This window comes from Amblyraja radiata, unplaced genomic scaffold (assembly GCF_010909765.2).
Source record: "Amblyraja radiata isolate CabotCenter1 unplaced genomic scaffold, sAmbRad1.1.pri S88, whole genome shotgun sequence".
NCBI classification, from domain to species: Eukaryota; Metazoa; Chordata; class Chondrichthyes; order Rajiformes; family Rajidae; genus Amblyraja; species Amblyraja radiata.
The window spans coordinates 327,611-340,110 of record NW_022630171.1 but is presented as its reverse complement, the minus strand read 5'-3'; the positions used below and the strand labels follow the sequence as shown (position 1 = coordinate 340,110).

General features: G+C 55.3%; 1 pseudogene; it reads left to right on the top strand.

The window, feature by feature from the left end:
* The first annotated feature begins 1,080 nt into the window (after positions 1 to 1,080).
* LOC116969570 overlaps positions 1,081 to 12,500 on the top strand; it is a 56,195-nt pseudogene continuing 44,775 nt past the window's right edge.

Here is a 12,500-nt window from a genome sequence, read left to right as displayed (position 1 = left end):
AAAAGTTTCTCCTCATCTCAGTCCCAAATGGCCACAGATTCACACAACTCTATGGGTGGAAAAGTTTCTCCTCATCTCAGTCCCAAATGGCCACAGATTCACACAACTCTCTGGGTGGAAAAGTTTCTCCTCATCTCAGTCCTAAATGGCCACAGATTCACACAACTCTCTGGGTGGAAAAGTTTCTCCTCATCTCAGTCCTAAATGGCCACAGATTCACACAACTCTCTGGGTGGAAAAGTTTCTCCTCGTCTCAGTCCTAAATGGCTTACCCCTTATTCTTAAACTGTGGCCCCTGGTTCTGGACTCCCCCAACATCGGGAACATGTTTCCTCCCTCTAGCGTGTCCAAACACTTAACAATCTCATATATGTTTCAAAGAGATGCCCTCTCATCCTTCTAAACTCCACAGAGTGTACAAGCCCACAGCCGCTCCATTCTCTCAGCATATGACAGTCCCGCCATCCCGGGAATTAACCTGGTGAACCTACCTCAATAGCAAGAATGTCCTTCCTCAAATTAGGGGACCAAAACTGCACACAATACTCCAGGTGTGGTCTCACTAGGACTCTGTACAACTCTGAGCCTGGCGGAATGAGTGGAGCCGAGGGATCTAGGAGTGCGGGTACGAGTTGGGCCGAAGGGCCTCTTTCCAATGCTGTATCACTTTATGACAAAGTGCTGGAGTAACTCAGCGGGTCAGGCAGCATCTGTGGAGAAGATAGACACAAAGTGCTGGAGTAACTCAGCGGGTCAGGCAGCATCTGTGGAGAGTAGGAATGGGTGGCGTTTTGAGGCAGCAACTGTACCGCTGCTCCACTGTGCCACGCAGAATTATATAACGGTTTCCTCTGCCATAAACACACTCAATTTGTGCTAGTAATGTCCTGTTTGCCAGCTTGTTGACCCTCTGTGTTCCCCTCCTGCAGGGTTTAGGAGCCGTTGCTGTGGACGGAGAGACGGGTACGTGAGCGGCCATTGAGGGCGGCCAGGGTTCCGGCGAGCCCCCCATCTGCTCGGTGTGCGGGCTGAGCTTCGAGGGTCTGAGCTTCGATGGAGGACCAGATGACGGGGCACAACAAGGAGAAGCGTTATGAGTGTGACGTGTGTGGCAAGGCCTGCCAGAGCCCGAGCGAGCTGGAGACCCACCGGCGGGTGCACACGGGAGAACGCCCCTTTGCCTGCTCGGACTGCAGCAAGAGTTTCAAGACGGCGAGTGACCTGGGGACCCACCGGCAGTTGCACACGGGCGAGAAGCCCCATGTCTGCTCCACCTGCGGCAAGAGCTTTGCCCGGGTGTCGGTGCTGTGGAATCACCGGCGGGTGCACAGCAGTGAGCGGCCCTTCACCTGCCCCGACTGCGGCAAAAGCTTCAAGTTGTCCACGGACGTGAAGGTGCACAGGCGCGTGCACACCGGCGAGCGCCCCTACACCTGTAGCGACTGCGGCAAGGGCTTCACCCAGTACAGCGGCCTGCAGAATCACCAGCGCACCCACACCGGCGAGCGCCCCTACACCTGCGCCCAGTGCGGCAAGGGCTTCCCCACCTCCACCAGGCTGCAGAAGCACCAGCGCACCCACACCGGCGAGCGCCCCTTCACCTGTGCCCAGTGCGGCAAGGGCTTCACCCGCTCCAGCCACCTGCAGAGGCACCAGCTCACCCACATTGGTGAGCGCCCCTACACCTGCGCCCAGTGCAACAAGGGCTTCACCAACTCTAGCGACCTGCTGGTTCACCAGCGCACCCACACCGGCGAGCGCCCCTACACCTGTGCCCAGTGCAACAAGGGCTTCACCAACTCTGGCGCCCTGCTGGTTCACCAACGCACGCACACCGGCGAGCGCCCCTACACCTGCGCCCAGTGCGGCAAGGGCTTCACCCGCTCCAGCCACCTGCAGAAGCACCAGCTCACCCACACCGGCGAGCACCCCTACACCTGCGCCCAGTGCGACAAGGGCTTCGCCTGCTGCTCCACGCTGCTGGTGCACCAGCGCACCCACACCGGCGAACGCCCCTACACCTGCGCCCATTGCGGCAAGGGCTTCACCCTGTCTACTCACCTGCTGCTTCACCAGCGCATCCACACCGGCGAGCGCCCCTACACCTGCGCCCAGTGCGGCAAGGGCTTCACCCAGTCCTCCATCCTGCTGAAGCACCAGCGCACCCACACCGGCGAGCGCCCCTACACCTGCGCCCAGTGCGGCAAGGGCTTCACCCACCCCAGCAGCCTGCTGCTTCACCAGCGCACACACACCGGCGAGCGCCCCTACACCTGCGCCCTGTGCGGCAAGGGCTTCACCCAGTCCTCCAACCTGCTGGTTCACCAGCGCACCCACACCGGTGAGCGCCCCTATACCTGCGCCCAGTGCGGCAAGGGCTTCACCCGCTCCAGCAGCCTGCAGAAGCACCAGCGCACCCACACCGGCGAGCACCCCTACACCTGCGCCCAGTGCGGCAAGGGCTTCACCCGCTCCAGCAGCCTGCAGAAGCACCAACGCACCCACACCGGCTAGCGCCCCTACACCTGTGCCTAGTGCGGCAAGGGCTTCATCTGCTCCACCAGGCTGCTGTCCCACCAGCGGGTTCACACCGGTGTCAGTCCCGTCCCCAGCCCGGTGTGTGGAGAGCGCTCTGCCATGGACTCCCACGCCCTGTCTCACCAGCACGTGCACACCAGTGTCCCGCCCTACGACTGCCCGTACTGTGGTGAGTCGTTTGACAGCTTGCGGGGGTTGCGGCATCACCGGCGGGCCCACGTCGGCGAGCAGCTGATACCACTGTGACAAGAGAGCACGGGGGCTGCGGGAGCACCAGCGGATACACACCGGAGAGAGACCCTTTGTGTGCGCTGAGTGTGGCAAGGGTTTCACTCGCATGTCCAGCCTGTGGCAGCAATATCGTACCCACAGCGGTGAGCGTCCCTTCCCCGGCCTGTCCTGTGGTAAGGGCTACACCCGCCTTGACCACCTGCTGGAGCACCGGCGAATCCACACTGGCCAGCGCCCCTTCACCTGCCCGCTCTGTGGCAAGGCCTTTGCCCGCTCCTCCAGCCTGATGGCACACCGCCACGTGGATAGATAGGCGCTGTTTAGGTAAACACAAAATACTGGAAGGAATGGGTAACGTTTCTGGTCGAGACCCTCCTCAGTCTCGACCCGAAATATCACTCAGTCCTTCTGTCCAGAGATGCTGCCTGTCCCGCTGAGTTACTCCAGCGTTTTGTGCCCATTTTTGTAAACCAGCATCTGCAGTTCCTCGTTTTTATACCATTCTGGTTAACTATGCAATACTCCAAATGCTACCTGAACAATGTCCCTTAAAGCTACACATATACATTCCTCTCTCCTTATCTCACATCCTTTTATCTCCTTATTTTCCCTCGCCTCTGTCACTTACTTCACGTTTCCAAAATAGTAACAAAAGATGCTGTGTGCCTTTGTTCATTAGAGTGATGGCCCAGGAGGGTTAAGTGTGTGTTGCATACTTGAATTTGTATCCCCTGCCACTCTCGCCGGCTAAATAATCAGTAAAGCTTGTGTTGGTTGATCTAACTTATTGTGAGTTGTCTGTTTTAAGAAATGTACCTTAACAGTTCTGGTCTCCCCCAATATGGGGAACATGTTTCCTGCATCTACCCTGTCCAATCCCTCACTAATTGTATACGATTCTATAAGATACCCGCTCATCCTTCTGAATTCCAGTGAATACAAACCCAGTCGTCCCATTCTTTCAACATATGTCAGTCCTGCCATCATCTCAGGAATTAACCTGGTGAACCTACGCTGGGCTCCCTCAATAGCAAGAATATCCTTCCTCAAATTTGGAGACCAAAACTGCACACAATACTCCAGGTGTGGTGTCACCAGGGCCCTGTACAGCTGCAGTAGGTCCACCTTGCTCCTAAACTCAATCCCTCTCTCTATGAAGGCCAACATGCCATTATCTTATGATTTGAGTCTAGGAGCAGGTAGGTTCTACTGCAGTTGTACAGGGTCTTGGTGAGACCACACCTGGAGTATTGCGTACAGTTTTGGTCTCCTAATCTGAGGAAAGACATTCTTGCCATAGAGGGAGTACAGAGAAGGTTCACCAGACTGATTCCTGGGATGTCAGGACTTTCATGTGAAGAAAGACTGGATAGACTCGGCTTGTACTCGCTAGAATTTAGAAGATTGAGGGGGGTTCTTATAGAAACTTACAACATTCTTAAGGGGTTGGACAGGCTAGATGCAGGAAGATTGTTCCCGATGTTGGGGATGTCCAGAACAAGGGGTCACAGTTTAAGGATAAGGGGGAAGTCTTTTAGGACCGAGATGAGAAAAACATTTTTTTCCCACACAGAGAGTGGTGAATCTGTGGAATTCTCTGCCACAGAAGGTAGTTGAGGCCACACAGTTCATTGGCTATATTTAAGAGGGAGTTAGATGTGGCCCTTGTGGCTAAAGGGATCAGGGGGTATGGAGAGAAGGCAGGTACAGGATACTGAGTTGGATTAGATTAGATTAGATTATTTAATGACCACACAGTCAAACTGGTGGAATTCAGGTTGAGTACAGGATGTTACAAGGTAGGCTGATTCCCGTCAAACATAACATAAAACACAACATCATACAATATACAGTACATGCATGGGGAGGATATGTGCTGTTGTCATAGTGTGTTCAGAATTCGGATTGCGTGTGGGTAAGAACTGTTTTTAAATCGAGATGTCTTGGCGGGCAGTGAGCTGTAGCGCCTTCCTGATGGCAGCAGGTGGAAGATGTGGTGAGCTGGGTGGGAGGGATCAGAGATGATTTTCTTCACCCTTGACACGGACCGTTTGTGATGGAGTGATTCTAAAGATGGGCGGGGAGTGCTGATGATTTTGGATGCTTTGTTAACTATGCGCTGTAATTTATTACGGGAGTGAGTGTCTAAACTGCTGAACCAGACTGTAATTGATGAAGTGAGCATGCTTTGGATGATGGCTGTGTAGAATCGGATTAGGAGGTGTTTCCTCACCCTAAACTTCTTGAGCTGGCGGAGGAAGAAGAGTCTTTGGTTGGCTTTTTTGTAGATGTGATTTGAATTGATTTTCCATTTGAGGCTATTGCTTATGTGAGTGCCAAGAAATTTGAATGAGTCAGTGGTGGATATGGGTTCGCCTGAGATGAGTAGGGGGGTCTTGGGTTGTGCCTTACGTCTGAGATCAATGATGAGTTGGATGATCAGCCATGATCGTATTGAATGGCGAATGGTGCAGGCTCGAAGGGCCGAATGGCCTCTACTCCTGCACCTATTGTCTATGTTTCTATGTTTCTAATCCAAACTATCTCTCCCCCTTCTCTCTGTCTCCCCCCCCCCCCTCCCCTCCCCCCGCCACCGGCGCTACAGGTATCTCCGTTGCTAACTGCATTTCGTTCTCTCTGTACCGTACACTGACAATGACAATTAAAGTTGAATCTGAAGTTGAATTGAATTGAATCTTTGGTCTCCATTGAAGTCAATGGGAGTGAAGCCCAGGGGGAGGTGGCCATCTTTGATCAAGGCACTCCATTGAAGTCAATGGGATGTGAAGCCCAGGGGGAGGCGGCCATCTTTGATCAAGGCACTTCATTGAAGTCAATGGGAGGTGAAGCCCAGGGAGGCGACGGCCATCTTTGTTAAAGGCACTTACCCATTGAAGTCATTGAGGGGGTGGTGATGCACAGAAAGGCGGCGGCCATCTTTGCTACTGGCACATCTTCCATTGAAGTCTATGAGGGGGTGCCGCGACCATCTTTGATCAAGGCACTTCCCCCATTGAAGGCAATGGGGATGAATCCCGGGTGTGGCGGCCATCTTTGATACTGGCAGTCATCTCCATTGAAGCCCAGGGAGAGGCGCCCTGGAGAGGAAGGGACTACAAAAAGTAGTAAACACTGCCCAGTCCATCATCGGCTCTGACCTCCCCACCATCGAGGGGATCTATCGCAGTCGCTGCCTCAAAAAGGCTGGCAGCATCATCAAAGACCCACACACCATCCTGGCCACACACTCATCTCCCTGCTACCTTCAGGTAGAAGGTACAGGAGCCTGAAGACTGCAACGTCCAGGTTCAGGAATAGCTACTTCCCCACAGCCATCAGGCTATTAAACCTGGCTCGGACAAAACTCTGAACATTAATAGCCCATTATCTGTTATTTGCACTTGATCAGTTTATTTATTCATGTGTGTATATATTTATATTATGGTATATGGACACACACTGATCTGTTCTGTAGTCAATGCCGTCTATGTTCTGTTGTGCTGAAGCAAAGCAAGAATTTCATTGTCCTATACAGGGACACATGACAATAAACTCACTTGAACTTGAATCTTGAACTTAATGCGCCTTTTAAATTGCCCCTGGGGACGAATAAGGTGCTTTGAAATTGACATTGAAATTGGTCCCGCCTTCCCTGCGCTCCCATTGGGTCACTACCCCGCCTGTCAGCCCTGGTCCCGCCCTCCCTGCGCTCCCATTGGGTCACTACCCCGCCTGTCAGCCCTGGTCCCGCCCTCCCTGCGCTCCCATTGGGTCAGTACCCCGCCTGTCAGCCCTGGTCCCGCCCTCCCTGCGCTCCCATTGGGTCAGTACCCCGCCTGTCAGCCCTGGTCCCGCCCTCCCTGCGCTCCCATTGGGTCAGTACCCCGCCTGTCAGCCCTGGTCCCGCCCTCCCTGCGCCTCCCATTGGTCCTGAACCCCGTCCGTCAGCCCCTGGTCCCGCCTCCCCCTCCCTCCCATTGGCTGGTGTGGGGCGAGTCCCGCCCCTGCTTCCTGTTTCCGGCCCCGGGGTCGGTGAAGAAGGAGACAAGATGGCGGCGATGTCGATGTGATGGCGACGTCGAGCTGAGGGAGGGAGAGAGAGAGACGGAGAGGGAGGGAGGGAGGGAGGGAGGGAGGGACGGATGGACGCCATCAACGCGCTCTTCTCGCCCGCCGACGCCTCCAGAGCCCCGGGAGGGGGAGGGGGAGGGGGAGGGGCGGCCGGCGCCGCCATGAACGGCCCCTTCTACCTGCTGAGGGAGGCGGCAGGTGAGCTCCCTCTGTGTGTGTGTGTGTGTGTGTGTGTGTGAGACGTCAGCGCGTCGCGTGTGGGTGTGTGTGTGTGACGTCACAACGTCGGGGGACACCCCCCCTCCACACTCGCTCTCACGACGTCAGCACGTTCCCCCACCTCCCCAGCTCTCTCTCTCTGACGTCACAACGTGGTGTCTCCCCCCCTCCCCCTCGCTCTCTGTGTGTGACGTCACAAGGCCCTCTCTCTCTCTCTCTCAAGTGTCAAGAGAGTTTATTGTCACGTGTCCCTGTATAGGACAATGAAATTCTTGCTTTGCTTCAGGACAAGGGGTCACAGCTTAAGGATAAGGGGGAAATCCTTTAAAACCGAGATGAGAAGAACTTTTTCACACACAGAGAGTGGTGAATCTGTGGAACTCTCTGCCACAGAGGGTAGTCGAGGCCAGTTCATTGGCTATATTTAAGAGGGAGTTAGATGTGGCCCTTGTGGCTAAGGGGATCAGAGGGTATGGAGAGAAGGCAGGTACAGGATACTGAGTTGGATGATCAGCCATGATCATATTGAATGGCGGTGCAGGCTCGAAGGGCCGAATGGCCTCTACTCCTGCACCTAATTTCTATGTTTCTATGTTGATGTTGGAGCCCCCGGCGGGCGCTAGCAAGTCCCAAGGCAATTTACAGCCACGCCGGGCGATGTAGGGCCCTGCCCCGGGTCTTGATGTTGGAGCCCCCAGCGGGCGCTAGCAAGTCCCGCGGCAATTTACAGCCGCGCCGGGCGATGTAAGGCCCTGCCCCGGGTCACTCTCAACCCCGCAATTCGGGCGGGAGAAGTCGCCGCCGTTGCCGGTGCCCCACAAAGCGGTCTCCCACCGGGGACCCCGCGGGCTCCCGGTGTCACCATCCACCGGAGTCGGGTCGCAGCAGCTCGCCCCCGCAGCTCTCCACGGCTCCACGGCTCCACGGCGGTAGGTCCCTCGGCTCCACGGCTCCACGGCTCCACGGCGGTAGGTCCCTCGGCTCCACGGCTTCAGCCCCCAGGTCGCTCCGGTCCGGAGGCAGCTCCACGGCGCTAGGCCCCGACGGCAACGGAGACCCCGGCAGGGAAAAAGGTCGGGTCTCCGTGCAGGGAAGAGATTTAAAAGTTCCCCCCCCCCCCCACACACACACACACACACACACACGTACACATTTAAAAACCCTCTACAAACTAAACCCTCAACAGGGACAACAAAACAACAAATACACAGACAGACAGACTGCAGAGGCCGCTGCCACGTCGGGCGGTCGGTCGGTCGGTCGGTCGCGCCGCCCACAGGATTGAAGACCAGGGGAGGTGAAGAAGCCCAGGGGGGAGGGGGCGGCCATCTTTGATCAGGGCACTTCTCCATTGAAGCCAATGGGAGGTGAAGCCCAGAGTGGGGGCGGCGGCCATCTTTGGTCAAGGCATTTCTCCATTGAAGCCAATGAGGGGGGGGGCGGCGGCCATCTTTGGTCAAGGCACATCTCCATTGAAGTCAATGGGAGGTGAAGAAGCCCAGAGTGGGGGCGGCGGCCATCTTTGGTCAAGGCGCTTCTCCATTGAAGCCAATGAGGGGGAAGGCGGTGGCCATCTTTGATCAGGGCGCTTCTCCACCTTGAAGCCAATGGGAGTGAAGCCCAGAGTGGGTGGGGGCGGCGGCCATCTTTGCTACTGGCAGCCTTCTCCATTGCGCGGTGACGTTCCGGGTCCCTGCGCGGTGACGTTGTGGGCGGGGACGCGCTGACGCAGTGACGTTGCCGCCGTTGCCGCTTCTCTGCTGGAGTTGAGTTTCTGCTTCTTCTCCTTTTTTTCTCTCTCCTCCTTTTTCATCCGTTTTTTCTCTTTCATCCCCTTTTCCGCCCGGAAACGGCCCCCGGGAAACCCCAGGGGCCGACGGGAGCGGGATCCGCAACTTCCGGCCGCCAATAACCCGGGAAACGCGACGAACGGCGGATTTATCGCTAGTTAGGGCGGGTTAACCGCTAGTTAGGGCGGGTTAAGCGGCTGGTTAGCGCTGACCACACGTGTTGGCCGTCACTGACCAGTTTAGCCGCGATTTGGGGCCGTTCTGGAGGTTGAATCTCCCAATGTGGTCAAATGTGGCTTTTATCGCTAGTTAAGGCGGGTTAACCACTGGTTAGTGGTTGGTTAATGGCTGGTTAGCGCTCACCACACGTGTTGGCCGTCGCTGACCCGTTTAGCCGCGATTTGGGGCCGTTCTGGGGTAGGATCTCCCAATATGGTCAAACGTGGCTTTTATCGCTAGTTAAGGCTGGTTAACAACTGGTTAGCGGCTGGTTAACGCTCACCACACGTGTTAACCCTCCCTGGCCCGTTTAGCGGCGATTTGGAGCCGGTTTGGTGCTAAAATGGCGAAAGCACACACACATAGGATTTATCACTAGTTAAGGCTGGTTAACCACTGGTTAGCGGCTGGTTAACCCTCACTAGACGTGTTGGCCGTCACTGGCCCGTTTAGCAGCGATTTGGGGCCGTTCTGGCGGTTAGAATCTCCAAAAGTGGAAAAATGCAGCCAAATGTGGCTTTTATCACTAGTTAAGGCGGGTTAACCGTTGGTTGGCGCTCACTAGACGTGTTGGCCGTCGCTGACCAGTTTAGCGGCGATTTGGGGTCGGTTTGGTGCTAAAATAGCAAAAACACACACAAATGGGATTTACCGCTAGTTAAGGCGGGTTAACCGCTGGTTAACAGCTGGTTAGCGCTCACTAGACGTGTCTGGAGGTGGTTGGCCGTCACTGGCCGTTTATCAGGGATTTGGGGCTGTTCTGGAGGTTGAGAGCTCAAATGTGTTTTTTATCGCCAAATATCGCTAGTTAACCGCTAGTTAGCAACTGGTTAGCGCTCACTGGATGTGCTGGCTGTCACTGGCTGTTTATCAGCGATTTTGGGCCGTTCTGGGAGTAGATGTGGCTTTAATAGAAACATAGACAATAGGTGCAGGAGTAGAGGCCATTCGGCCCTTCGAGCCTGCACCATTCGCCATCCAATATGATCATGGCTGATCATCCAACTCAGTATCCTGTACCTGCCTTCTCTCCATACCCCCTGATCCCTTTAGCCACAAGGGCCACATCTAACTCCCTCTTAAATACACCTGCATGCCTACTTTCAATAACTGGTGTACCATGACACCCAGGTCGCGTTGCCTTTTATCGCTAGTTAGAGCGGGTTAACCGCTGGTTAGCGCTCCCTGGCTCTGCCTAGCCATGGTTGAAGGTCACGGAACGGCGATCAGGGAGAAACCTCTGCCATTCTGGTAGTTAAAGGGAGAAAACACACAGCGATGGGGCTTGAGGGGTTGAAAATGGAGGTTAACCGCTAGTTAACAATTACTTAGAGGTAGTTGACGGAGGGTCTGATGGTGAAACAAGTGGGTTGTGGTTCAGAGCACATTTAGAGTGGATTAACTGCTAGTTAACTGCTAGTTAACCGCTGGTTAATGGCTAGACAAAGACGGGGCTGCGGTGGTTAAGGGAGATTCCCTGCTAGTTAGCGACAGCTATGAGGATGCAGGGTGACTTGGACAGGTTGGGGGAGCGGGCAGATGCGTGGCAGATGCAGTTTAATGCGGATAAATGTGAGGTTATCCACTTTGGTGGCAAGAACAGGAAGGCAGATTACTATCTGAATGGCGTCAAGTTGGGAAAAGGGGATCTGGGGGTCCTTGTTCATCAGTCTATGAAAGTAAGCATGCAGGTACAGCAGGCAGTGAAGAAAGCCAATGGCCTGTTGGCTTTTATAACAAGAGGAGTTGAGTCTAGGAGCAAAGAGGTCATCCACATCTCAGTCCCAAATGGCCACAGACTCACAACTCTCTGGGTGGAAAAGTTTCTCCTCATCTCAGTCCCAAATGGCCACAGATTCACACAACTCTATGGGTGGAAAAGTTTCTCCTCATCTCAGTCCCAAATGGCCACAGATTCACACAACTCTATGGGTGGAAAAGTTTCTCCTCATCTCAGTCCTAAATGGCCACAGATTCACACAACTCTCTGGGTGGAAAAGTTTCTCCTCGTCTCAGTCCTAAATGGCTTACCCCTTATTCTTAAACTGTGGCCCCTGGTTCTGGACTCCCCCAACATCGGGAACATGTTTCCTGCCTCTAGCGTGTCCAAACCCTTAACAATCTCATATATGTTTCAATGAGATGCCCTCTCATCCTTCTAAACTCCACAGAGTGTACAAGCCCACAGCCGCTCCATTCTCTCAGCATACGACAGTCCCGCCATCCCGGGAATTAACCTGGTGAACCTACCTCAATAGCAAGAATGTCCTTCGTCAAATTAGGGGACCAAAACTGCACACAATACTCCAGGTGTGGTCTCACTAGGACTCTGTACAACTCTGAGCCTGGCGGAATGAGTGGAGCCGAGGGATCTAGGAGTGCGGGTACGAGTTGGGCCGAAGGGCCTCTTTCCAATGCTGTATCACTTTATGACAACGTGCTGGAGTAACTCAGCGGGTCAGGCAGCATCTGTGGAGAAGATAGACACAAAGTGCTGGAGTAACTCAGCGGGTCAGGCAGCATCTGTGGAGAGTAGGAATGGGTGGCGTTTTGAGGGAGCAACTGTACCGCTGCTCCACTGCCGCGCAGAATTATATAACGGTTTCCTGCGCCATAAACACACTCAATATGTGCTAGTAATGTCCTGTTTGCCAGCTTGTTGACCCTCTGTGTTCCCCTCCTGCAGGGTTTAGGAGCCGTTGCTGTGGACGGAGAGACGGGTACGTGAGCGGCCATTGAGGGTGGCCAGGGTGCCGGCGAGCCCCCCATCTGCTCGGTGTGCGGGCTGAGCTTCGAGGGTCTGAGCTTCGATGGAGGACCAGATGACGGGGCACAACAAGGAGAAGCGTTATGAGTGTGACGTGTGTGGCAAGGCCTGCCGGAGCCCGAGCGAGCTGGAGACCCACCGGCGGGTGCACACGGGAGAACGGCCCTTTGCCTGCTCGGACTGCAGCAAGAGTTTCAAGACGGCGAGTGACCTGGAGACCCACCGGCGATTGCACACAGGCAAGAAGCCCCATGTCTGCTCCACCTGCGGCAAGAGCTTTGCCTTGTTGTCGGGGCTGTGGAATCACCGGCGGGTGCACAGCAGTGAGCGGCCCTTCACCTGCCCCGACTGCGGCAAGGGCTTCACCACCTCCAGCACCCTGCTGATGCACCAGAGCACCCACACTGGCGAGCACCCTTACACCTGCGCCCAGTGTGGCAAGGGCTTCATCTGCTCCTCCACCCTGCAGAGGCACCAGCACACCCACACCGGTGAGCGCCCATACACCTGCGCCCAGTGCGGCAAGGGCTTCACCCAGTCTAGTCACCTGCTGGTTCACCAGCGCACCCACACCGGTGAGCGCCCCTACACCTGCGCCCAGTGCAACAAGGGCTTCACCAACTCTGGCGACCTGCTGGTTCACCAGCGCACCCACACCGGCGAGC